Below are 26,480 nucleotides of genomic sequence, written 5' to 3' on the forward strand. Positions count from 1 at the left end.
TTTATGTTTGAATTCAAAATTATTCTACTCATTTGTGTAGGGGGCAGAGGACAAGCTTATCTAAGCTCAGCAGGAAGCAGATACTCTGAAATCCAGAAAGCTCATCTAGAAGGACAAGATCTTCAGCAACAAAGGATTTATTTTCTCTGATCTACTTCTTTTTTCTTTTATGCTAGTGGGTTCCCTCTTGCAGGATCAAAGAGCTCTGTAGGGATGCATTTCCTGATTCAGACTTGAGGGAAGTTCCTGTTTTGAATCCAGTTTTGGGCCTCTGGGTTGAATTTCCTTATGGCTAGCCTGTGGCCACTCCTGGAGACAGAGAAACTGCTATGGGGATTAGTAAAAATAAGGAAAATAAAGGCCACCTACAGTGTTGACAATGCAGCCCTGGGTCAGATGGGAGACTTAGCCTGGGACCACCAACCTGTGCTTAGTGTTGAGGAAACACTGGTCCTATTTGGGGTCGGGTCACCTCATTGTGGTGTGGGTCACAGTAGTTATATCACTTGGTCACTTTTAGTTCTGCTGTGTTTGATGGTCACGTTTCACATTTTCACATTTCACATTTTAAGCAGTGGCCCTGGATTTAGAGACTACAGTGGTTTTACAAACTCATAAGTGGTTATGTACATGGATTTTAGAATAAAAAAGATTAGGCTTGAATCACAGTATGTATCACTTGTTAGCAGAGAAAGCGTGAAAATATTTACCCCCCAAGGCTCAATTTCTTGTCTAAAAAATGTATGTAATAGTACCTATATAACTTGATAAAATAAGTTACTGCATATTATTGCAGCACTACTGTGTGCTCTGGAGTCCAACTGCTTGGGGTCAAATGTTGGCTGTACCACTTATTAGCTGCTTATAGGGTTGTTGTCAGGATTAAGTGATTATATGAGCAAAGCGCTTACAACAATGTTTGACATCTTGTAGTGCTCAATAAATATTAACTGGCATTATTGCAAGGGTGAAAATACTATTTTAATAGCAGAGAATTCCTTTTATGAATGTGCGTTCATTACATACATACATAGAATTTATACATGTACTATATAGAAACTCTTTTGAAAGTCATGAAATATTGCATTTTGGGGGTAATTTTTCAGAGTTCTACTGCATTGAGGAGTTATTTCAAATACACAAATGGCCACTTGCAAAATCAAACCATTGTGTCTGGCACTATTCTTCAAATTGAGTAAAGGTTAGAAAAGAGCATACACATATATACACACACACTTTATGATAGGCATAGATAGATGGGTGTAGATGGGAATTGAGTCTAACGAAGTCAAGCGATTGAAGAAAGCTTGTCATAACTCAGAGGTATTATGAACTCTTGGCTTTAGATGTCCCTGGAACTGACGGTCTGTTTGCCACAATGACTCAATCACTTACTATACAATCAATAAAGTATATTTACCTTGTCTCTTTCACTGGAAGTGTGCTTTACCTATTCCAGAAAGAACTCCCACTCATCACCTGCTCCCAACATTCATCTCCCTTTGACCCAGCTGTTTATTTCTAATTCAGTTCTCCTAGACGACTCAGGCTGGGAAATCAAGCTCATTTACATCATGCATATTTTAAAAAGCACTAAAGGAAAGACCTATTTATTCTTACAGTACATCCAGTTCTAACAAGTTTGAGTTTCCAATCCACAGCAAGCACATTTGGGGGGGTATTAATATTTTATTACATTATATAAAAGAAACAGGTTGTTTACTTTTGTATATGTGTTTTATAGGGTCTATTTGCGTGGAAAAAGAAAAGAAGAAATGCAGAAAATGATTATGAAAACCAATATTTTCAAGTATTTTTGTATTAGAAAAAAGCCACATGTTGAATAGGTAAAAAATTGTTTACATGTGAGTATGATGGCTTAAAATCCCTTCCTGAGTCTAATTGGGTATTAGGTCATAAAAAGATGCCAACAAGAAACTATAAATGTTTCAAAGACTCTTTGTATGAAAAGAAATTTTAGGTGTGTGAAATTGAAGGGGATTTCATTTGAAGTTAGTTGGCATGTCCTGCTTCATGTGCTTTCTGTAACCTGAACTAAAAAGTGATGGATACAAGGTATGTGTTACAATTAATTTGTCAAAATAAATGCACACTTTTTTTACCTTCTTATATTATAGAATTGAAATATTTTAGGAGAGATTTTAAGTCTATAGAAGTTTGGAAATTTAAAAAATCTAATTATAGCATCACAATGGAATTAGGTCATGGGGAAGAGCTTCAGAACTTTAAGATTTCCTTGAAGACAAAAAGGCATATTTTAGATTGTTAGAGTTTTCCAGTTCATTTGGCCTGGGCAGCTTCTTGCATGTCTGTCTTGTCATAACTACCAGGTTAAATTTAGTTAGACGTTCAAAAAAGGGAGAAAAATGCTCACCACTGGCAGGCGAAAACAGGAAATAAAAATATTGACTTGGGTTATTCCCAGGACAATTAAACAGCTAATGAAGGGATTATAGTTCCCAAGGCCACCTTGAATAGGAAAGTGGTCATAAGTACCTCATTTGGCACCCAGGTGACTCCAATTCATGATGCCTGTGATTTCTGGCTATGTGAGTAACATAGCAAAATAGCATATTGTAGTAAAGTGGAACAAAAAAGTATTTTATAAGGGCCTATATTTTTAGGAGCTCAGCAGAATCTTCCCTTCTCCATTTCTCCTTTTGGAAATGTCTGGGTTTTACTAAGCAGTCTTTCATTTTGATGCCAAGTCTAAACAAAACAAACACAAACCTAAATTCCAGAGTTACTGTTTACCTGGAGAACCAAACTGTTTTGGATTTATATGACCTCAAGCTAGAAGAGTTAGATGTAGTGGAGACACTATCAAAAATTAATATAGCTGTTCAGGTTCTGAATAGAACACCATGACAAATTATTTGGAAAAAGTTTCTTCAAGAGGATGGTATTCTTCTAGTGGTCATTTATTGAGAAGTTACTAGGTATGAGATATTGTATGCTGAAGAACAGAAAAGCCTTATATTTTATCTAGGAAAGTTAAACTTGATGGAATTTACCAACAGTTAATGGCTTTTCCTTTCAGAAAAACATAGAGACAGTTATGTAGTGGTTTTGAAAATGCATCCCACTTGTTGTGAATGCATTTTGATTAAGGTATAAATCATTCAGTTTGGGTCTATTTTGCTTGCAGCTATTGTTTGTTGAATCCAGTGCCTACTAATGACATCACAGAAATAATTTTTTTTATAAACCACATCTGCTAGATTAGATGTAAAGTCTCAAAGGGGGTTGGGAAAGCTTTAAAGGGAAGACGAGAGTGAGATTTGGAAGTTTTGGGGATGAGGAGACTCATTAAAAACCTCTGTATTATAGCTCGGGAAAATGAACATGATCCTGTGTTTTCCCCTCCACCCCCAGTGTCTGATAACATGGAGAGGCACCAATCCAGTCAAGATCCCAGAATATCTGGCCCTCAAAGGAGTGCAGGAGTTAATTAGAAGCCAGTAGCCCCTGAAGAGTTTTCTTGTGATGAGGGGATGCCAGAGAAGAAGGAAGTTTGGACTCCGTGGCTGCAGAGCAGATAGATAGGGCACACATCTGTGGATTATGGTGTGGAGGGATGGTCATACCTAAGGTCAACCACCAACTTAACGCAAAACGTCATGTCCCCATTCCCATGTTCATGCATCTCAGAGGAAGGGAATAAAAAATTCTGAATTGATTGAGATTATGTCTCACCTGACAGAAAAATTCTGAAGTAACTGAAAAAAAAAATGAAATGAACTTAATCAAACTTCAGCCACCCTGAAGCTAAGCTCAATTATAGAAAGATATGTTATTTTATATATATGAATTTTGTCAATTAAAAATATTGCTTTTACTAAAACTGCTACAATTTCACTGAATATGCTTTATTTCCTAGGTAGCTATATAAAATCATTTTAGAACGTTTATTTGGAACATTATTTCTAGGATGAGTTTAATAGATAGGAGTATAGACTATTTTATAAAGCCCTCATATTTTTTACAATAGCTAAAAGGTGAAAGCAACCCAAGTGTCTATCAATAGTTGAATGGATAAACACAATGAGGTATATACATACAATGGAATATTATTCAGCCCATAATAAAAGAACTTTCCATACATGCTACAACATGGATGAATCTTGAAGATATCATGTTGAGTGAAATAAACCAGACACAAAAGGACAAGATAATGTATGATTTAACTGACCTGAGTTAACTAGAATATGCAAATTCATAGAGAAAGAAACAAGATTGAGGATACCAGGGGCTAGGAGGGAGGTAGAAAGGGAGTTGATGTTCCACCTGATGGAGTTTCAGTGTTTCCATTTGGGCGGTGGAAACGTTTTGGCAATGGGAAGTGGTGATGGTAGAACAGCACTGTGAATGTCATGTCACTAAATTGTATGCTTGAAAATGATTAGGGTGGGAAATTTAATATTTTATATATGTTGCCACAATAAAAAAAGCCAGAGGAATCACAAACTTCACGAGCACTTCTTAAAAAATAAGGGGGGAAGAGATTTCATGGTTGCATGTACTTGCTTTTGTTCAGGATCTTAGTTGATCGTCAAAGGACCCTAAGAGGTAAATATTATGTTTACCCTAATTTTTACAGAGTTGCAAATTGAGAAGTGGAAAGAGTAAGTAACTTGTACAAGGTCACACACTAGTGGTGGTAGAGGTGAGATTCAATCCCAGATAATCTATTTGAAATTTTGTGCTCTATTACTTTTGACGTGCTCAAGTGACAAATCTAATGTTCTAAGGTAGAATTCGTTAATTTCTCAAACTACTTCACGTAATTGTCCTTAGAGACAAACAAGTTTGGTGAATGGAAAGCACTTGGAAAGCTTGGAGTATAATACACAGTATAAGGATGGATTATTTAACCAAAACCTTTTATAACCCCAATTTAAAATATATTTAATGTTAAAGAGGATTTGCTCGGTTTTATGTCCAGGGCTAAAAGTATTGTTGTATAATTCTTTTCACTTGCAGTTAGATTCAGTTAGCTAGTTATTTCTTTCTTGAGGAGTTTTGAACCTATTATACAAAAGAGATATTAGTCTATGATTTTTTTCCTTGTGATGTCTTATCTGGCTTTGGTGTAAGTCTGGCCTGATACAATGAATTAGGTAGTGTTTTCTCCTCCTCAATATTTTGAAAGAGTCTGAGAAATATTGGTGTTAATTATCTTTTGAATGTGTGGTAAAACTTATCAATAAGCTTCACTGGTGGCTTTTCTTTGTTGGGAAGTTGGGAAGTAATCATACTTCAATCTCTTCATATATCATTGGTCTGTTAAGATTTTCTGTTTCTTCATGATGCAGTTTAGATAATTCATGCATTTCTAGGAATTTTTGCATCTCATCTAGTTTGTCTAATTCACTGGTATTCAGCATATTTTGTTATAATCATTTTTATTTCTGCCAGGTCTGTAGTAATGCAGCCCCTCTTTTCGTTTCTGATTTCAGTTGTTTCCTCTTCTTTTATTTGTCAGTCTGGCTAATGGTTTGTCAATTTATTGATCCTTTCAAAGAACAAACTTTGATTTCATTGATTGTCTCTATTGTCTTTCTATTATGTTTCATTTTCTCCTCTCTTATATTATTTTCTTCCTTCTGCTCATTTTGGAGTCAGTTTGCTCTTCTTTTTCTAGTTTCTCCTTGTAAGGTTAAGTTACTGCTTTCAGATCTTCATTCCCTTTTAATGTAAGCATTTGCAGCATAACTTTCCTTCTGAGAAGTGCCTTTGTTGCATCTCATAACTTTTGGTATATGGTATATGGTACCTTTGTTTTCATTTGTCTCAAGGCATTTTCTTATTTACCTTGTGATTTCTTCTTTGGCCCATGGTTGTTTAAGATCGTATTGCTCGAATACCCAAATATTTGTGATTTTTCCAGGGTTTTTTTTTATTTTTTTAATTTTTTTGTTATTGTGCCTTAGCTTAATTTCTTTCTGGTCAGAGAAGATACTCAGATTTCAATCTGTTTGCATTTATGAGACTTTTTTTTTTTTTTTGGTAACGTACTATATGGGCTACCCTGGAGAACGTCCATGTGCACATTGAAAAGAATGTGTATTCTGCTGAGGTTGGGTGAAGTGCTCTGTAGTTGGTTTCAGTGTTGTTCTATTTCTGTGGTGGTTTGGAGCTATACATACCCTAGAAAAACATGTTCCTAAACTGAATCCATTAATGTGGGTGTAAATTCATTGGTAAGTAGGACCTTTTGATGAGGTTACTTCAGTTAAGGTGTAGCCCACCTGGCTAGGTGGCAGCTAGCCTCAGAACTGCAGGCTTCAGGGAAAAAAGCATTACCTTGTTGATGTCTTGATTTGGGCTTTCTTTTAGTTTCAAAACTGGGTGGTAATAAATTCCTGTTGTTTAAGCCAATGCATTGCATGGTATTTACTTGAGCAGTCTAGGAAAGTAAAACAATTTCATTATTGATCATCTGTCCAGCTTTTCTATTCATGATCAAAAGCGGAGTACTAAAGTCTCCTACTAGTAACGTAGAACTATTTCTCCCTTTAGTTATGTCAATGTTTGCTTCATATATTTTGGGGGTCTTTTGTTACATGCATATATGTTTATAATTTTTTATTTTCTTGTTGAATTTACTCTTTTATCAATATATATTGTCCTTTTTTCCTTGTAACTCTTTTATCAATATATACTGTCCTTTTTTCCTTTTGACAACACCTATTTTATCTGAAATTTGTGTAGCCACTCCAACTCTCTTTTGGTTACTGTTTGCATGAAATAATTTTTTTGTCCTTTCTTTCAATCTATTTGTGTCTTTGAATTTAAGGTAAACCTCTTTAAACAGAAGATAATTGGGTCTATCTTTTTTTCAATGTCCATTTTGTGAGCTTCATCCATTTAAATTTAAAGCAATTACTGATAATGTAGGACTTTAGCTTTTAAAAATCATATCTTTTTTCTTCTTTCTTTCATCATCTCTTACATTTGAATTCCATTTATCTTTTGTAGTGGACCATTTGGAACCCTTTCTCATTTTCTTTTTGGATTAGTTTTTAGATATTTTGTTTGTGGTTACTATTGAGCTTAAATTTAGCATTATTAATCTATTACAACTTTGTTTGATTTGACACCAACTTACCTTCCATAGCCTACACAAGTAATGTTCCCATACTCCCAGATTCATCTCCAAGTTGTTGTTACATATTGCACCTTTATACATTGTGTACCCAACACTGCAGATTTTATAATTACTTGTTGTACATTTGTATTTTAGATTATATAAAAAGCAAAAGATGGAGTTACAAATCAGAAGTACAATAGTACTGGCGTTTACACTTACTCATGTAGCTAGTTTCACTGGAGATATTTATTTCCTTATACATAGTTAAGGTATTGTTTAGTGTCCTTTCCTTTGAGCCTAAAGAACTCATGTCTAGTGTTAGTGAACCCCCTCATCTTTTGTTTATCTGGAATGTTTTAAACTTTCCTTCATTTGTGGAAAACAATTTTATCAAATATAAAATTCTTGGATGACTTTTTTTCCTTTCAGCACTTTAAATATCACCTTACTGCCTCTCTTCTCCATGGCATCTGAAGAGAAATAGGCATCACTTAAGACTTACTGAAACCCTGTGTAAATGACACATTGTAGTTTTTAAGATTATCTCTTTGTCTTTGTCATTTAACAGTTTGATTATAATTTGTCTCACCGTAGGTCTCTTTGAGTTTATCTTATTTGGAGTCCATTGAGCTTCTTGTGTGTGTATATATATAGTCATATATTTCATTAAATTTGGGAAATTTTCACTCATTATTTATTCAACTATTCTTTCTGCCTCTTTCTTTCCTCTCTTTTTGAAACTCCCAAAATGCATATTGATGCTGTCTCATATGTCTCTTAAGCTCTGTTTACTTTATGTCAACTTTTTACTTTCTGTTCCTCGTACCAAGCAATTTCAATTGTCCTGACTTTGAGTTCACTTATTCATTCTTCTACCAGCTCCAACCTGCCTTTGAACCTCCCCATGAATTTTTAAATTTCAGTTAATTTATTTTTCATGTCCAATATTCTCTTTGGGTTATTTTTTTATAATTTTACATGTTTACTGAAATTCTCATTTTGTTCATGTATCATTTTCCTGATTTCTTGTAGTTATTTGTACTTTCCTTTAACTCTTTGCACATTTTTAAGACAGTTTTAAAAGATACCTTTGTCTGGTATGTCCAATAACTGTTTTTTTCATTTATAGTTTCTGCAGCTTTATTTTGTTCCTTTGTATGGTTCATCTTTTCTGATTTTTTATGCGCCTTGTGATTCTTCTTCTTCTTGCTAAAATTTGGACATTTGCGTATATTAGTATATTAACTCTGGAAATCATATTCTACGCCTTTCTCAGGATCATCCCCCTCTCTTTTTATTGTTAAAGGCTGTAATAGTCTTGTTTAGTGGTTTTCCCACACTATTCGAAGTTTGTATCTTTAAAGAACTGAAGTCTCTTTTCTTTAAGCTTGTATTCAGTTACTGTTTTTACAGAAATCACCTTGAATTCCAGGAGCTAGCAAACAAAACAAAACAAATACAATAGAAAACCCCTTTTTCAGTCTTTTCAGATTAGTTCTATGCTAATGCTCTCCTTCAGCAGTTAGCCAGTTTACTCTGGGCCTAAAGAACAGCCCAAGGCAAAATCAGAGTCCTTTCAGGCCTTTTCTCTGCATGTATCTTGTCCTGGATATGTGGTTCAAAGCGTCTTATCAATTCCCTCTTTCTCATACATGTGTACATGGTACTCTGTATGCCACCAATTCCCCTTGCAAAATTCACAGCCTATATTTTATGTTTCAAGTGGAAATCCTTTGCCCCAGGCAGCTGTAGTTTACAGTTTTCTTAAGGCATTTTAGAGGGCTGCCAGCCACTTTTATGTCCAGAGCAAGTCTTGGACTGGTGAGACAGGGAGGGATTTCCTGGATCAGTCTTTCAAGCTAACACCTGGTAGATTAGTACAGGTTTATGTTCACCCTAGAATGTGCATAAAGGTATCTTTTCTCCCTCCAGACCAGAGACCATGAGTGTAGACTGATACTACAGCAAGCAAGAAAGGAATGGGGGAGAGGTCAATAAAGTACTGCAAGATTTTCATACTGCTTCTAAGTTTCCCTTTTCTTGAATCTAGGCTCACCCAGTTACTACAACCCTTTAACTATTTTCCAAAGCTCTGAGAAAATTGGGACTATTAATTTCTGCAGGCTTTTATTGTTGCTGTAGGAGAATGGAACCTAGGAGTTTCTTTTTCCATCATCTTGATCTTATTCCCACAACCTTTTTTAAATGATCAGATTTTCAAAATACGTAAGCTACGGAAAGGATGAGTGTTGGAATGAAAGAGGAGTCTGGGATTATTTATCTTTTCAACTCATGGTTTACTCTTTCCTGTAGTGTAAAACACTATCTAATCCTTGGTCATTTAGGTTTAGGTCAGGAGTTGTAGTCTCAGGTTTTGTAAAGAGAATCATGGATTCACAGTTGTTTTAGGATTAAATATGACAGTAGTTCACCTTGCCTTTTAAAGGAACTTGTCAACATGGTTCCAAAATTTGAGATTTTCCCATGATCTGCATGTCTTTTGGTTCCATGAATTTTCCATTCCACCACAGAAAATACTAATTGTCCTCACCTGCCATGCCGAAGACTGGGTTTGATTCCCGGTGCTTGCCCATGCAAAAAAAGAAAAGAAGTACTAAGAGTCTACCTGTACACTTATCCCCCAACAAACTCATATCTTACATACTCCCCTTGCTCTAAAACCAATCCAGGTATCAGAACTTTCAGAAATAGAAAGTTACTTTCTATAATATAATATAATAGCTTTGCCACTATTTTTCCTCACAGTGTAATAGAAGGAGTAATATTTTTAGGACCATGATTTGCAAGTTGTGTAAAAAGGTGGTTGTCATATTGAGTGCATCTGATTTGTCTATGTATCCAAGCAGCAGTTTAAAGTGATTTAATACCATTCATGATGTTAGGTTTCCTAAGTGGCACCAGATGAAATTTCAGACAGGGACATTTTGATCCTGATTAAGTTTCATTATACATTGTGAGAATGGAAAGAGCAAGGAATGTGTTTGTGTCTTATAAAAATTAGAATTAAAATGGTCTTAAAAGCAGGGATTTTTTTTTTCTATTTTGTTCACTGGTTATGCCAGCACCCAGGACATTTTTGAGTTCTGAGTCAATAATTATTGACTGAAAAACCTCAGCTTCACCATACTTATTGATTTTTGTCATACAATTAGGCCCTGGAAATATTGTGTCCTGTCTTTATGCTTTTTCTATTGATTTCTTTTACCCTAACTTATTTTCTCACATAATGATGTCAGCATTCACCAGGATATCATTAAGTCATTGTTATATCACTGGTTATTTAGCAAACTCTATATAACTGTTTTTTTTTTTTAATGCTCAGTAACTTCTAGGTGGGAAGCAAAATTAATGTTGGCACTGAATGCTTTAGAAAATATCTGAACTTGAATGGAAAATATATTGTATGTGATCTCTTATTACCACAATTACAGTTGTCAATTTTGTGAATTTATTTGGCAGATCAGAATATTATTTCCCAGAAAGGTCTGCTTCCATTTGATAGTTTAGCTAACTAGAGAAGAGAAAGGATTTCTTTCATTTTTGATTTCTTAAATTTTCGAAAAGTAGATGGTCATAGAAAGTCATGCTCATCTATATCCTCCATTGGGAAAAGTGAGAAAAACAATTCATTGATTAACTGACAAGTTTAGGAACAGGAATCTGTGGGAAATTTTGTTTGCCCAAACAGTAGAAATCAACAAAATAACTGGATTTCCTTGGAGATAAAAGGTAACCTGCTTATAGCTGCTCTTTTAAGGGTAAAAGAAACCATTGATTCTGTAATGCCAGATTTGACCATAGATTTCAACATATATGCATTTGCTTGTTCAGACCTGAAGTAAGCAGATTCCTTATTTTGGCAGGATTAGTTTCCCTTTTTTTTTTTTAAAGGTTAGACACATTCTGAAAATTTTAAATAACTGTTAATGTATACTTATTATATTTTGAACATCTGACTATTCTCTTCTATTTGACCTATATTTAGTTTAGGCTAAATACGAATTTTATAATTTTTTTTCAGTCATCAAAAATGTATATTTATTGCAGGAAAAGGCAAGTCACCAGGAAAGAGTCTTTTTTTAAAAAAAATTATTGTTCAGTCTTTTCCTGTCTTCTTTTTTTTAACTGCTTTATTGAGATAAATTCACTTACTATACAATTCACCTGAAGTATACAACTCATTAGCTTTTGGTATGTCCACAGAGTTGTGCATCCATCATCACAATCAATCTAAGAATATTTTCAGTGCCATAAAAGGACACCCCACATACCTTAGCCATCAGCTCCAAACACCCTATTCCTCCTGTTTTGGCCCTAGACCGCCACTGGATAAATCTGTGAATTTGTATAATCTAGGCACTTCAGATAAATGGCATCATACAATATATGACATTTTGTGTCTGGCTTCTTTCACTTAGCATAATGTTTTCAAATTTCATTCACATTGTAGCATGTATCAATACTTTATTTCTTTTTATTGCCCAATAATATTCCCTTGTATGGACATACAACACTTAATATGTTCATCAGTTGTTGGGCATTTTACTTAGTTCAGGATATTATGAATAATGGGGGTATGAGCATTCATGTACATTTCTTTGTGTGTGTGTGGCCATATATTTATTACTCTTGGTTACACACCTAGGAGTAGAATTGCTGGATCAAGTGGTAACTGTGTTTAGATTGAAAGCTGTATCTTCTGATAGCAACTATATTCTAAAAAGTGTCTGGGGGATCATCAGAACATCACAGTCTACAACAGCCATTTTCATATTTTTATTTCGTACATGTTCACTTCCAAAATCTCATGGAACAATCAGCAGAGGCATTGTGTTACTAAGGAAACAACACATCGAGTACAAACATGAAAAGCATAACAGGTTCAGAGGGTTCTGGGGAATAATTATAAAGCCATAAAACTTGCCAAATAATTGGAACAATAAAAGTGGAAAATTAATTTCAAGCAAGACTAAACATTTCAACTGACTGTTGACAAGCTTTTAAAGAATATATATGTAGATCGACTAGGAAAAAGAAGTTAGGACTTTTAAAGATCTGAGTGGTTAATTAACAGATAATTAAGCCAAATGCAAGCATTGGGAGGATAGAAGAAAAATTTGGTTTATGATTTCACAAAGGAAAATTTGCCTTGATCAAATTTATTAGTAAAGAAGGATGAGGGTGCAGAGAATAGGCTGCTTGGTGCAGTTGACAAATGGACCAATATTCAAGGTTTGAGATTTGAGTTGCTTTTTAGTCCAAGTAAAATATAACCAGGGTATTAATGGAAGTAGAGATAGAAATAGAAGACTTTTTTTATGAATAGTTTTACAAGTGTACTTAGTTCTGGAGAGACCCCTAGGATTAGCCAATATGATGGAATTATTTTTAAAGGGTCTGGGAATGTACCAAGTGGCTTGCATACCAGCTGACATCATTCATAAGAAAAGTGTTAAAAGGTATTTTGAGGGTCACATGAAGAAACACTTGGAAGTTCACTTGCTTGAGGAAGGAATGCCAACTGACATTTCATATGGGAAAGAGATGCTTCATTAACTTGTCAGAAAAGTATTACTTCTGTGGAAGGAAAGAGGTGTTATGACCTTAGCATTTCTATAGTGTACAATTTATTGAAATGTTCGGCCGGGGTTAAGATGATCTCTTCCCTTAAAAGTGGCATAATGGGAAATTGGTATATTAAATTGAAGCTTACTAAATTGTAAGAAGCGGAAGCTATTTGGCAGTTGAACGGTTGCTAGTTAAAAAAAAATTCACTTCCTCTAGGGTACTTGATTTTGGTGGTCATGAGAATAGCCTCCCCTCTTTAGGGAATATCTATGTAAAATCTCTCCTTAGGCACCGTTTTATACAAACTAATGTTGCACATGCCATGTGACTGTAAAGTACAAGAACTCACTTTGAATAAAATTTAAAAATTTATACATAAAAGAAAGTTACTTCCATCAAAGACATCACCTTGGCAGACTCCATGATCTTTTCAGGGATGCTGCCTTTGGACAAGTCATTCTTGGAATTTCTTTTGTAGAATTTTACCCTGAAACCATGGAGAACTTCAAAAATCATATTTAACAATGATTTTTTTCATACTTTGAGTGAATATATCCTATTTGAGGAAAGGCCAAAGAAATCAAAGCCTCACCTGGTGAATAAAATGAATGATGAAACTGTTGCTGATTTTTAAAAATGAGGTATAACTATTGAGTAAAGAAAGCAATATTCTTTTGTGGCTTCTAACCTGGCTTTCAAAATAATTCCCAAATCATTTTAAATATATTTTGATCAGTAGGTATGCTTGTAATGGGACTAAAGAGTCTCAAGGTGACTGCTTTGAAGGACAATTTTAGAATGCTTTCTGGTATGCTAGCTGAAGGTCAGTCTCATGCTGTTTATAGTTTTAGCTCACAAACAGAGAGAAGAAGAGGGATGTTGATGTTTAGCACAAATTCCTAAGTGGTTTTTAAGAAATGAGAGCAATGTATTCTTAGACTTTTATAGATAAGGATAGATTCAAGTGTTTGTTGTGGTTTTCCATAGAGGAAAGGGCATGGTATTAGAGATGAAAGAATTTATCTACTTTCTTTTCTCTTAGAGGCTATGTGAACTTGTCTAAGCACTTTAACATCGTTCATGTCTGTTTTCTCATCTTGAAAAATGAGCTAGATATTTTTGAAAGACCAGTCAAATATTATTGTCTCACTTGAATAACATGTATGCGTCAAAGAGTGACTATGAGACTCAAATGAGATAGAGTATGAAATAATTCAAAACCTCTAATGCTAGTCTATATGATGTATTGTAATTTCTGAGAAAATATTTTTGAGGGGAAAATTATGATATATAAAGATATTTGACCCAGTTCTACCAACTTAAACTGTTATTTTAATTTTTGTAAAACCAGAGTCATGCCCTTTGCTGCAGTTATTTTGTACATTAAAGAAAGAAAAATAAAACTTTCCTCTGTATTATCACTTGGATGTAGAAATGGAACAAATATTAACAGAATCTGGAAACAGTGGCCTTGTATAAAGTATGAATATATCTTATGTGAAGTGTTCCAGCAAATGCTTGGTACGCAGATGGTGTACAGTAAGTGCTATCTGTTCCTGATGTGCCGATGTTGTTAGTATTCATTCACAATGGCTTGTTAGTCAGTGTAATACTTTCAAATTTATATATTTCAAACTCATATTAAGTATATTTTCTAATAAAAGTACTGATATGCTATTTCCTTAATTATAGTCTAGGAGATCCCTAAGATGGGAAAATTAAATTGGCTTTTTTGATAGAAAATCTACCAAGTAATGGCAAGTGTGATGTGAATACCATGAATTAATTCTGGCACAAGAGAATCAGAACAAAAGAACCTAGATTTATTTTCAAATTATGTATTGAAATTGTGCATGCATAAATAGAAACATAACACAAAATGTCCTGAACTTAAGAGATAGTTTGCATTTAGCATGGAATAATCCTCAGATCTTTGAAAGAAAACAAATTATTATTGCTTTTTCTTTTCTATTACTAGACTAGGTTGATATGTGTTCTTAGTTAGCCTATGCCCAAGAAAGGATATTGAATAGACTATGTAGTTGGAAAACATCAGCAATACACCTACTTGGATAAGGAGAAGTAGTTAGCTCTCTCTTCATTTTCTCACCTGTGATTCCATGGAGTTTTGGTTTGTGCACATTCAAGCTCTCAAAGGCATTGAGAAAGAGTGAGAAGACTTTGGGACCACTGTGGGATATGAAGTTGACATCACAGAAGAGCTAGCTCATTTCAATTCACAAACAACAGAATCTATCGACTCTCTAGAAAGGCTTGTTTTAAAGAGCTTTAATTAACCAAAGATCTGAGATACTATAAGCTAGATCATGACATATTAGCAGTTTTCCCTCTATCATATGGAATGTTTCTAAAGTGAGTCCTGCTCATGTATTTAAAATCCAGTTGTAAAGGACTGGAGCTATGGCTTTCTGGACTGAGAACAATAGCTCACACCTCATTTCATAGAAACTTCATGAAGTTTCCAATTAGTTATCATGACACCTGCATTCCCTTCTTGGTCCAGTTAAAGGTGTGCTCAACGGACATAAGTAATAAACATAGCTTTATTTAGATATGGAATTTAGGTAAAGGAAAGGTATTTGCTATGTTTAGGAAAATTTTGATCATCTCTGTTAGGTAGAATCCAATCTGACCAGCTACCTATGTCCAACAATAATGAGCAGTCCTAAGTTGGGGGATTTATTTTATTATACCTCTCTTAAAAATTAAATAATAGCTATATTCATTTTACTATAAAGTAACTTGGACATAAAAGTAATTTTTCTTATAAATATTGCTCCATTGGCCAGTGATATTACTACAGACTGGGGAAGACCCTTAACTAGAAGGGTCATGAGAGGAATTGTTCCAGTGGGTCTGGATGCTCCTGTTCTTTGTGCTGTCCCAGTTCTACCAGTTTTTTCCTGGAAAACCCATGGATATCTCCCATAGAATAGTCTCTTGTCAGCTTCAGGTCTTTATTCTAAGATTTTTTTATTATGAACCTGGTCAAATCACAGTCTTCATCAATTGATTCATATAGGCATTTAACTTCATTCCTATATGCATTGCAGAAATCGTGACTGCTTAACCAGATGAATCATTTTTGTTTATTTACTTGACTTGGTAGATCACTGAACAGTTTTTGATCCATATATTTATGTCAATATTTTTATCTGTCTCTTCTTTCTTCAGCTCAAATTGTGAAGGTGGGGTTTATAATTCATTCTCTGAGGTAGGGAAAGTAATTTATGTTTGAAATTCAACCTGGAAATGGATGCCCAATGTCATAGATACAGCCTTTGTCTGTAGGTAGTAGAAAAATAAGAGTGTCTTAAACCATTAGGTTCTTTATTATTTGACTAATAAGTAGCTCAGAGGTAGTCAGTAGGGGGTTGGTTCACTTGTTCAGTGATGCCAGCAGGAATCCAGGCTCTTTAAGTATTTTCTCTGGATATTTGCTCTGTCCTTAGGGTCATTCCTTTATGGGTGCAGAGGTCTACTGCAGCTCCTGGCATAAGGCCTGATATGGTGGCATCTAGAACAGACAGAGAGGGAAAAAGAGGAAGTGGTATTGCTCCATCTGTGTCTCTCTTTTAAGGCTTTATTATTTCTCAGAAGCTCTTTGTTTTGTTATTATTATTTTTATTATTGTTTTGTTATTATTATTTTTTACTTAGAATTTTCCAGAATTCTGTTTCATGGTCATCTGTCACTGCAAAGAAGGCTGGGAAAATAAGATTCTATCATTTCTACTCTGTGAACTAGGTGGAAGGGTTAATTATTTAGTGAGCAACTAAAGACCCACACCAACTACAATCTTTGTGTTTGAATTTCCTATGTCACAACAAAAGCACCCACATTTCAGCAGCAGCAGCAGAGGGGCAGACATTTTATCATTTCTCCCTTAATATCACTAGGATTACCTATACCCAGTCCTTTATCCATCACTCATATCGAAAGTGGGGGTACTAATGTATCATAAACGGTGATAATATTAATTGTAGAATTATATGGGTGAAACTTTCATGTACCAGAAACGAATACTCTTTTGTGTCCTACAGGTACATAGTATGTGTTAAAAAAATGTTAGCAGGGGTGCAAGGGTAGTTCAGCAGTAGAATTCTTGCCTGCCATGCAGGAGACCTGGGTTTGATTCCTGGTCCATGTACTTCCCAAAAAACAGATTAACAAGCAAGCAAAGAAAGAAAACAAACAGAAATTCAACCAATGGTGCTGCAATGACAGAATACTCACATGGAAAAATAATGAAATGTGACCCTGCCCATACAGCATACAAAATATATATATATATTATATTAACAAAAAGTTAAGAGCAGAAACTGATCCAGCACTGCTATTTCTCTGAATTCCATTGGGCAAGTCTTTATTGCTTCAATTAAAACAAAAATTAAAGGCCATACTTTATTAATGTGGAAACAAAAATATTCCATTAATAAAAAGAGCTGTTGAAGCCATGGATCGTGTGGTTAAGTGGGTCAAAAAGTAAGATTCTCATGACTGCAAAACGAGTGGTTATGCAAATATTCCACTTTTATATAAAAGAAGGCAGAAGCTACTTTAAAAATGCCCTTGTTACACACACTCACACACACACACACACACTTGCATAACATGGAGTTTTTAGTGGAAATCTTGACATATGCTGCATAAATTTTAAATAGATTCTGTCTTGTCTGCCAAGGTAAATTCAAATAAACTATATTGTCTTGAAACTATAAATTCTCACACTAGCATAGTGAAAAAATTGCCACTCTGTCTACAAGGGACCATTAAAGTATTGCTTACTTCATGTGTTCAGTGCCTACTATGGCATAATCTTGGAGAAATAAGTAGGGTACTTAGGATACTGGGTTTTGTGAATAAGGGACACGAAAATATAAAAAGGGAAGTTCCAAGGAGATGCAGTCCAGGAGTGGTTGGACAAAGGCTTGGAAGAAGGCCAAATGAGTTGTTAACCTGTGTGAAGTTCAAAGGAAACTTTAGGAAAACATGTTTATTGGACAGTATCTTTAAACATGTTTGTTTACTTAGCTCGTAGAGTTGAGATGAAAAAGAGCTTAAGGATTTTAAAGAAATAGATGTAAATTACTATTCTGCTTTAATTGTAAACGATTTAGAAGAATTATCTGGATAAGTATATGTGATCTAGGGAACTGTTTTTGAGTCAATTAAATGGTATATGCTTGTGCGATGAGTGAGGAAATCACATAAAAGATTATTTTATGATTTGTAAAGAACAATTATTCATATTAATATTGTGAGTTTGAATTTTAAAGTAAGAGTTTAAATTTCATTATGTTCCCTGAAAAGAATTTTGGAAAAATGCAGGATAAAAATAATAAGTATGACTTTAAAAACAAAATCTAGTACTTACTTTACCCCTAGGACACTCATGAGAAGAGGATATTTATCTTCAAACTACACATTGAAGTATTTATGAATACCTATTATGTACCAGGAACTATTTGAGGTGCTAAAGAACTAGGAATGAACAAAATGGACTAAGGTCCTGGCCCCATAGGCCTTATATTTTGTGGTCATTAAGAGACAAGATATGATAAATAAATATGTAATATGTCAGATGATAAGCACTGGTGGGAAAAAATAGCAGAGACCACTGTTTTGGGTTGCCATTTATATATGGTGATCATTGAAGAAGAACTCACAGGTAAGGGTTCTTCGGGAAGTCAGGAGACAAGCCATATGGAAACTTGGGAGAAAAGCATTCCAGACAAAGGGAAGTGAGTGTGAAATTTTTGAGGCAAGAGAAAACTTGGTCTGTTTGAAGAACACAAAAATTTGTTGAATGAGTTGTTGAACATATATAGAAAATACATGGCAGGCCTGCATCTTAATTTTGTTATTAGGGCATGGGTGAAATGGGATTCCTTAAGGAAATTCTATCCTGATTCTATCTAGGTCTTTTTGTTTATTTATGGACCTAGTTCTTTGTTACCCACTGATTTTCTTAGCAGAGTAGTTACCATTTTTATGTACTTTACAAGTGTTGGATATAGTGCTAAGTGATTCATATATATATATAGTAATGATTTTCTCAGTCTTAGAGTTTGAAATCCATCGAAGTTAAGTTGTCCACTTTCAAACAGCTGAGTGACTGACAAAGAATTAAAAGTTTTATTCTAAAGAATGACTCCCTATCCTATGCTGATTCACTGAAACTCAGACTGAACTTGCAATTTTCTTGAATTTCAGGTCATGTACAAATTGATAATGATATCCCAGTGTCTACAATGGTTAAAAATCTAGACTTTAGATAATTTTCATTAATTTCTGTAGGTATATGTTACCTAGATTACATTCTTTGGAGCCTGTTCTGGTTTGCTAGCTGCTGGAATGCAATATACCAGAAACGGAATGACTTTAACAAGGGGAATTTAATAAGTTGCTTGTTTACAGTTCTAAGGCTGAGAAAATGTCCCAATTAAAACAAGTCTATAGAAATGTCTAATCAAAGGCATCCAGGGAAAGATACCTTGGTTCAAGAAGGCCGATGAAGTTCAGGGTTTCTCTCTCAAGTGAGAAGGCACATGGCGAACACAGCCAGGGCTTCTCTCTCGGCTGGACAGGCACATGGCAAATACGGTGTCATCTGCTAGCTTGGTCTCCTGGCTTCCTGTTTCATGAAGCTCCCCGGGAGGCATTTTCCTTCTTCATCTCCAAAGGTCACTGGCTGGTGGACTCTCTGCTTCATGGTGCTGCAGCATTCTCTGCTCTCTCTCTCTGAGTCTCTCTCTCCAAAATGTTTCCTCTTTTATAGGACTTCAGAAACTAATCAAGACCCACTCAAATGGGTGGAGACATGTCATCCCCTAATCCAGTTTAACAACCATTCTTAACTAAATCACATCAACCAGGGAAATGATCTCATTACAGTTTCAAACATACAGTATTGAATAGAGATTATTCTACCTTTAAGAAATGAGATTTATATTAAAACATGGCTTTTATTAGGGGGCATACTTCCTTTCAAACCAACACAGAGCCCTATTCCAAAAGATTTTAGCCATTTTCATATGGAAAAAAATGGTTCCATGGTCAAATACTTTTTAGAAACATTAGTTTATACAAAGGTCAGCAGACTACTTTAATGCAGGGCTTCCTAGTCTTTAAAATGCAAATATACATTGAACACATCCGTTATGGGAAGACTTTATTGTTTTTCACATTATTTTGCCATGGAAGGACTGTTTGTGAAACATCTATTAATAACTGAATGAATCAGTTTACATCTAGCACATTTTATGAAATGATGCTTAGTTATTTCAGGTCTTGTGAGCTACTACCTACGTCATTTCACTGCAGGGGTTTACTATGCTTCAGTAGGAATGAGCTCTGCTTTTGCTAGCAGCAAAATTCTTTCTTATGCTTCTTTGCTTTGAAAGAACTCCTAAAACATTTTGAATTTAGATGGGAAAATCATAACATCCAGAATGAGTGACATCTAGAAGCTTTCCCAGAAATATTTAGAAATCCTTTAATGCTGAGTTTTAGGTTACACTTACAAATAACCATCTCTCTCACTCCTGCTTGTGCATTTTCAGTAGCTGGCAATAAAGAGGAGATAAAAATCTGTCCACATTATTTCTTTCTCTTGACTATTTGTGTTATATTTAGGTCTCCTCTATCTGATTGGATAATCATTGATGAACTTCAAATAGGGCTATTTTCTTAGTGGTGTATGGAACATGTCACAATTTACGTTGAGAGCAAACATTGTTATTATATCTTTGGTTTGCAAATAAGCCTTCTGTTCATTAGTGGAATCTAGTTGGAATTTAAGGTCTGACTCACGTTGGTGTTATTTAACAATGTAAGAAAGGAATATACTGGAGAAACTTCCAAACTTCAGCTACACCCAACCTTGGCTTTATACTCTGTGGATGTCCCAGATGGCTTGGGAAGTCTTAGTTTCAAAAACAACTTTTCACCCTGCAGTATTTTTCCAAACATAACGTCAGCAAGACTTAAGATGGTGCCCTGAATCAATGCTCCATTTATTTCCATTCTGTGATAATTTTTCTACAAGTTAAAATAGGTTCCTTGGAAATAATTTCCTTTAGTTGGAGCAAGTTGGCTCACTGTTGCTGGACAAACTTTATTTTATTTTCCCAGGCTCTTGTTTAGTAAGCGTGGCAGCTTCTACTACCCCTGATTTTTCTCTGGTGCTACTGTGATATAATGTCCTATGGACTCACATTAAGAACCAAGAAGACCTCAGTGATACCTGGGCACAATTTACTGGACCCCAGGGCATCTAGAGTGATTTTCACAGAACTTGCTGTTGGCAGGTTTCAGGTAGTAGCCCCTTTGGTTCTACTGGTCAAAGCTCTCTTTGGCAATAGTTTTCAGCAGATCAGCTGACATCTTAATCCGTCCAGTGGTGGAGGGCTACAGTGCTACAGAACCGCACAACTTTTTTTTGAAAAAATTCCTCCAAGTCTCCTGAAGTTGTATTTACAAGTTAAGTTTTTGCTCAGTATCTCACTCCTGTCTTCCCACTCAATTTCCATAAGTTCATAAAATTATAGAATTTTCGACCAGAAAAAAACATTCTAAGTGCAACCCCTCATTTTATAGTTCAAAAATCTAGGGCCCAGAAAGATACTCTGATTGCTCAATTTTACATAGTAAATCAGTGTTAAAATCAAGATTGGCAGGAAATTTTACTGCCACCTGAGTCTTAGGTCATCCCATTCAGTTTTATTTGTCTTAAAATGTTTCATGTATGAACTCTACAATGAGAGACTACAATACATAATGTATGTATGTATGTATGTACAATACATACATCTTTGAGTATAAGCAAAGGTAAACAACCACATTGTTTGAGAAAGGGCCACATTAAGCATGAGAAAGGGATATATTGGAGGGATACTAGATGGCTCAGAGAATTAAAGAAAGATCTGAAATACCAGGTTGTGTTAGTTTGTAAGCTGCCAGAATGTGACATACCAGAACTGGAACAACTTTTACAAAGGGGAATTTATTAAGTTATAAGTTCACAGTTCTAAGGAAGTGAAAGTGTCCAAATTAAGGCAGCAACAAGAGGTTACCTTCATTCAAGAAAGGCCGATGGGTCAGGACCACTTCTACCAGCTGGGTAGTCACGTGACTGGCATCTGAGGGTCCCTTTCTCCTGGGCTTCGTTGCTTTCAGTCTCTGTTCCTGTGGAGGTCCCTCTGCCAGGGCTGGGTTTCATCTCTTAACTTTCCTTGGCTCTCTCCAGGTTCTGGGTTGCTTAACATCTCATGGCAAAGTCTGCTGGGCTCCAAGCATCTCCAAACATCCATGTCTCTGTTCTCTATGTGTCCATATATGTGTCAGCTCTACTATGAAGTTTCTGTCAGTTCTGAGGCTTCTGTCATTTCTTCAGACTGTAGTTCCTGAGGTTTCTCCAAAATGTTACCTCTTTTAAAGAATCCCAGTAAACAAATCGTGCCAGTTTGAAGCTATTATGTACCCCAGAAAAACCATGTCCTTTAATCCTCATTCAATATAGATAGGTGAAATCTTTTTGATTGTTCCCATGGAGATATGAACAATCCAATTGTGGGTGGTAACTTTTGATTAGATAGATGGTTTCCATGGAGATGTATCTCCACCCACTCAAGGTGGGGTTACTTAGAGGAACTCTTTAAGAGGGAACCATTCTGGGAAAAGCTTTAAAGTGCCAGAATCAACAGAACCCACACAGCCGGAGACCTTTGGAGCAGGAGGAAAATGTCCCAAGGAAGCCTTATGAAATGAGAAGAGAAAGCTAGCAGACATGGTCATGTACCTTCCCAACTGAGAGAGAAACTTTGAACTTCATTGGCCCTTTCTTTAGAGTTATCATTCCCTTGATGCCTTAAATTGGGCATTTTAATGGTCTGAGAACTGTAAACTTGCAACTTAATAAATTCCCTTTTGAAAAAGCTATTCCATTTCTAGTACATTGCATTCCGGCAGCTTTTGTAAATTAAAACACTAATCAAGACGCACCTGGAATGGGTGGAGTCACTTCTCCGTCTAATCAAAAGTTACACCCACAAATGGGTGTGTCACATCTCTGTGGAGAAAACCTAATCAAATTTCCAACCTACAGTACTGAATGGGGATTAAAAGAAATGGTTACCTCCACAAGATGGAATCAGGATTAAAACATGGCTTTTCTGGAGTACATAATACTTTCAACTGGCACACAGGCCTTAGGAAAGATAAAACCTGGGATGCTCTAGAGACTCTGGTCTCAGGAACTTGAGGTTCAAACCTCTGGCTGCTACTTTCTATTCCTGTGGGTGTGCTTTTCAGATTCAAAGACTCAAGAGAAAATCTAATAAGCAGAGTCAGTTTGGAAGCCTGTCTCTAAGTATGTGTATGAGGGAGAGAAAGACTCCATTTTATTTTTATTTTGTGAGGATGGGGCTGTGATTAAATGTGCTTGAAAGCCCCATCAGAACCCTGAGGAATGAGGGAGGATCCATCTTACAAGAAGAGGAATGGGGTGGGGTGCTGTTTTCTGGTACCCAAAGGAGAGCAAGGAATGCTGCGTGTATCAAACCAAGAATTATATCTGCTGACACACAAATGGAATTACAGGGGCAACCTGAGCTAAGAAATGGTTCCCAAATCCACTGAACTTAGACATCTTCTGTTCATTTCCTCTTCCTTTAACTCCCCCTTTCCATGTCCACCCTGCTCCTCCTCACCCCTTTTTCTCAGGTTCTTTAAATAGAGAGAAATGTGCTACCTTTTCTTTCTTCTTTACCAGTATAACTACATCAGAGAGGAAGGTGTAGTGTGCTGGAAAAATACAACTTATTTTTTTCAAAAGTCACAAGCCTAGTGATGGAATAGTTGGCCTCAGTGAATTTCTATATTAAAACTGCTTATGCACCTCCCTCATCACCTCCTTCTCAATTTGCCCAGGCCCTTCAGAATAGTGGATGAAGGGCAGATGTAAGCAATCTCCTGTCACTCTGTTGTTACTCAAGTCAAGGAGAAATCTAGATTCTAATGGGATACAGAGATTACTAAAGATGATGGGCATCACAGGACATCCCCATTTTACCAGTGGATAATGTAAGCAGGTAATACTCCACCAACTATGATCCCTTAGCTTATTACTTAACTTGGTGATTCTGAAGAAACTGGAGAAAGTCTAAGGGCATTCAAATAAAATTGCAATGCTGAATTCTGCTCCTGTGACAACATGAGTGACTCTTATCAATCTATGACTTTAAAGAGTATAAACTATGGTAATGTATTGGCCTTTGTTAATGAATTGTCAAGTAGTCACCATTATTGTTTTACAAAAAGTTAAACTTTTAGCAAAATACTGCATCCATTTGCCCTAAGATACTGTGTTTTAGTGTTTAATTCTTTATAAGATTTAGAAAATCCCCAATGATAAAGACTGTTTTCTTTAAAAAATAAAAGGCAAATAAGTGGAACTGAAATTTCCTGCTTAGAAAATATTCAATTACTCTGATTTGCTCTCCTTTAAAATACATTGTTATGGAAAGGACAAGAAATGTTGACCAACTTTATTAGACCTACATGATAATTAGAACTACATGAAATTAGACTGTGACTTTTCTCTTTTCTTTGAAGTAAGATAGAATATTGGAAGAAAGGTTTGTTTTCTGCAAAAAGAAATCTAAGTGGCGTGGTAAATTATTTTCATGTAGGTAAAATGTTCTACTTTAGAGTCTCACAATCCATTAACTATTCTATAAGGTCAAGTAAAGTAAAATGTATTCCTTTGGGAATTGAAACATGAAATATTCAGAAGAAATCCTTCTGGTCAGATCAGAGAATTGGATGTCTATTCATTTTAAAGAATGCATTTAATTTCTATAGGTATTTTAAGCACAGTGAACTTGGAAAATAACATGAATACAAAATGCGTGTACATAGTTTCCCTTTTTGTTAATTGAGATAAAATTTACCCTGTTAAACATTTTAAAGTATACAACTTAGTAGTTTTTAATATATTCACACTGTTGTACAACAATCACTGCTGACATTCTAGAACATTTCTATTGCCTCAAAAAGAAACCTCCAAATTCTCTCTTCCCTCATCCCCTGGCAGCCACTAATCTACTTTCTGTTTCTATAGATTTGCCTAATCTGGACACTTCATGTTAATGGAATCATATAATATATGGTCCTTTGTGACTGGCTTATTTTACTTAGCATAATGTTTTCAAGGGTCATGCCTTTTGATGGCTGACATATATTCCATTGTATGAATATATCACATTTTGTCTGTTCATCATTTGGTGAACATTTGGGTTCTTTCCAATGTTTTGTCTATTATGAGTAATGTTGTTATGTACATTTTTATACAAGTTTTTGCGTGAGCATATGTTTTCAATTCTGTTGGGTATGTATCTAGAAATGGAATTTCTAGGTCATATGGCAACTGTATGTTTAACTGTTTGGGGAACTGCCAAACTGCTTTCCAAAACTGTTGCTCTATTTTGCATTCCTACCAGCAACTTCTGAGGGTTACAATTCACATCCTTGCCAACACTTTATTTTCTATTGTTTGTTTGTTCATTTATTTTTAAAAAAAGCCATCCTAATGGATATGAAGTGGTATCTTGTGGTTTTTATTTGCATTTCCCTAATGACTAATGATGTTAAGGAAACACCTATGTTCAATCAACACCTATATGCTAAAAGAAGCTCAAAAAGAAATGTGCTTGCACATCAGTTGGTATATATTAACATTAAGATGCAATTACCATGTCAGTGTGCCACAGTTCCTAATCTGTATAATTCATGTTCACATTTCCTATAGACTACTAATTACATATCTATGCAGGCACATATGAAAGCAGTCTCATGGGAGACTGAGTTGTACATTAGAATTTAAGATTCTCAGATGACTGCAATGCAGAACAAGAACCATTTCTGAAAGAAAAAAGGTTCTTTCAGAGATTGTTAAAAGGCATCTGAATAATAAAAGCAAAAGTATCCTAGATATAAATAATGAAATGAATGATTGCCTTCAATAATTCCAATCTTCCCATCATTAACTATTTCATAGTGCCCCATTTCTTCATTAGATCTTAAGACATCTGCTATCTCTAGTCTTTCTAGGAATCTTATTGCTCTTGTCTATATGCAGATATGAATGTAATTCAGAATGCTGCAAAAAAGAACAATTTCAGTATCAGTGAAATCCTTAGTTTAGCTTACCTCTTGAACTAGGTGGACTTCAACTTTATGTTTTGTATCCTTGATGTTCTTTTTATGGTTTTTATCTCTTTCTTCCATTCCTGACTGGCTGTCAGCTGTAAACTGACTTTTTTTCTGCTCTAAGTGTAACTGTCCAATTTCAAATGTGGGCTCTGATGCCAGATTCTAAAAGTTTGTTAACTAGATATCTAAAATAATAGCAATAGATACTGAGTGGTTTCCTTTAAAATGAACTTAAGGAATTTAGAAGATTGATTCTGTGAAGGCTTTTTTGTTATTTCTCTCTTTGTTTTTCAGTTATTTCTGGATATGTGAAATCAGGTATTAGTTTACAAATATTCCAATGATATCAGTTTATTCAAATATACCACTTGTGGGGACTTTTGACCCTTCATACTTCCGTGAAGGAGTCAATTTAGATTATAAACTAGGAGACAATTAAGGCACTCTACCTCTTCCTCTTCTTTCATGAATCCTGATTTGCACTTTCAAATTAATAGCACACTTGCCAGATCTTTAAAAAAATAGTTTTGCACATGTTTCT

At 35.2% G+C, this 26,480-nt stretch overlaps 1 long non-coding RNA gene across 14 annotated transcripts in view; it reads left to right on the forward strand.

Annotated features, from left to right (window-relative positions):
* LOC143684898 (uncharacterized) overlaps positions 1-26,480 on the forward strand; it is a 391,441-nt gene that overhangs the window by 84,256 nt on the left and 280,705 nt on the right. Inside the window, exons 5-6 of one of the 14 annotated variants that reach the window (XR_013176244.1) lie at positions 1,745-1,865; positions 3,397-3,799. The exons of 12 other annotated variants lie outside the window; for them this stretch is intronic. This is a non-coding gene — a long non-coding RNA (uncharacterized LOC143684898). Of the gene's footprint in view, positions 1-1,744; positions 1,866-3,396; positions 3,800-26,480 lie in introns of those variants that run through there. One more of the 14 variants, XR_013176247.1, reaches the window with a different exon arrangement.

The sequence above is a fragment of the Tamandua tetradactyla genome, chromosome 5 (assembly GCF_023851605.1).
Source record: "Tamandua tetradactyla isolate mTamTet1 chromosome 5, mTamTet1.pri, whole genome shotgun sequence".
NCBI classification, from domain to species: domain Eukaryota; kingdom Metazoa; phylum Chordata; class Mammalia; order Pilosa; family Myrmecophagidae; genus Tamandua; species Tamandua tetradactyla.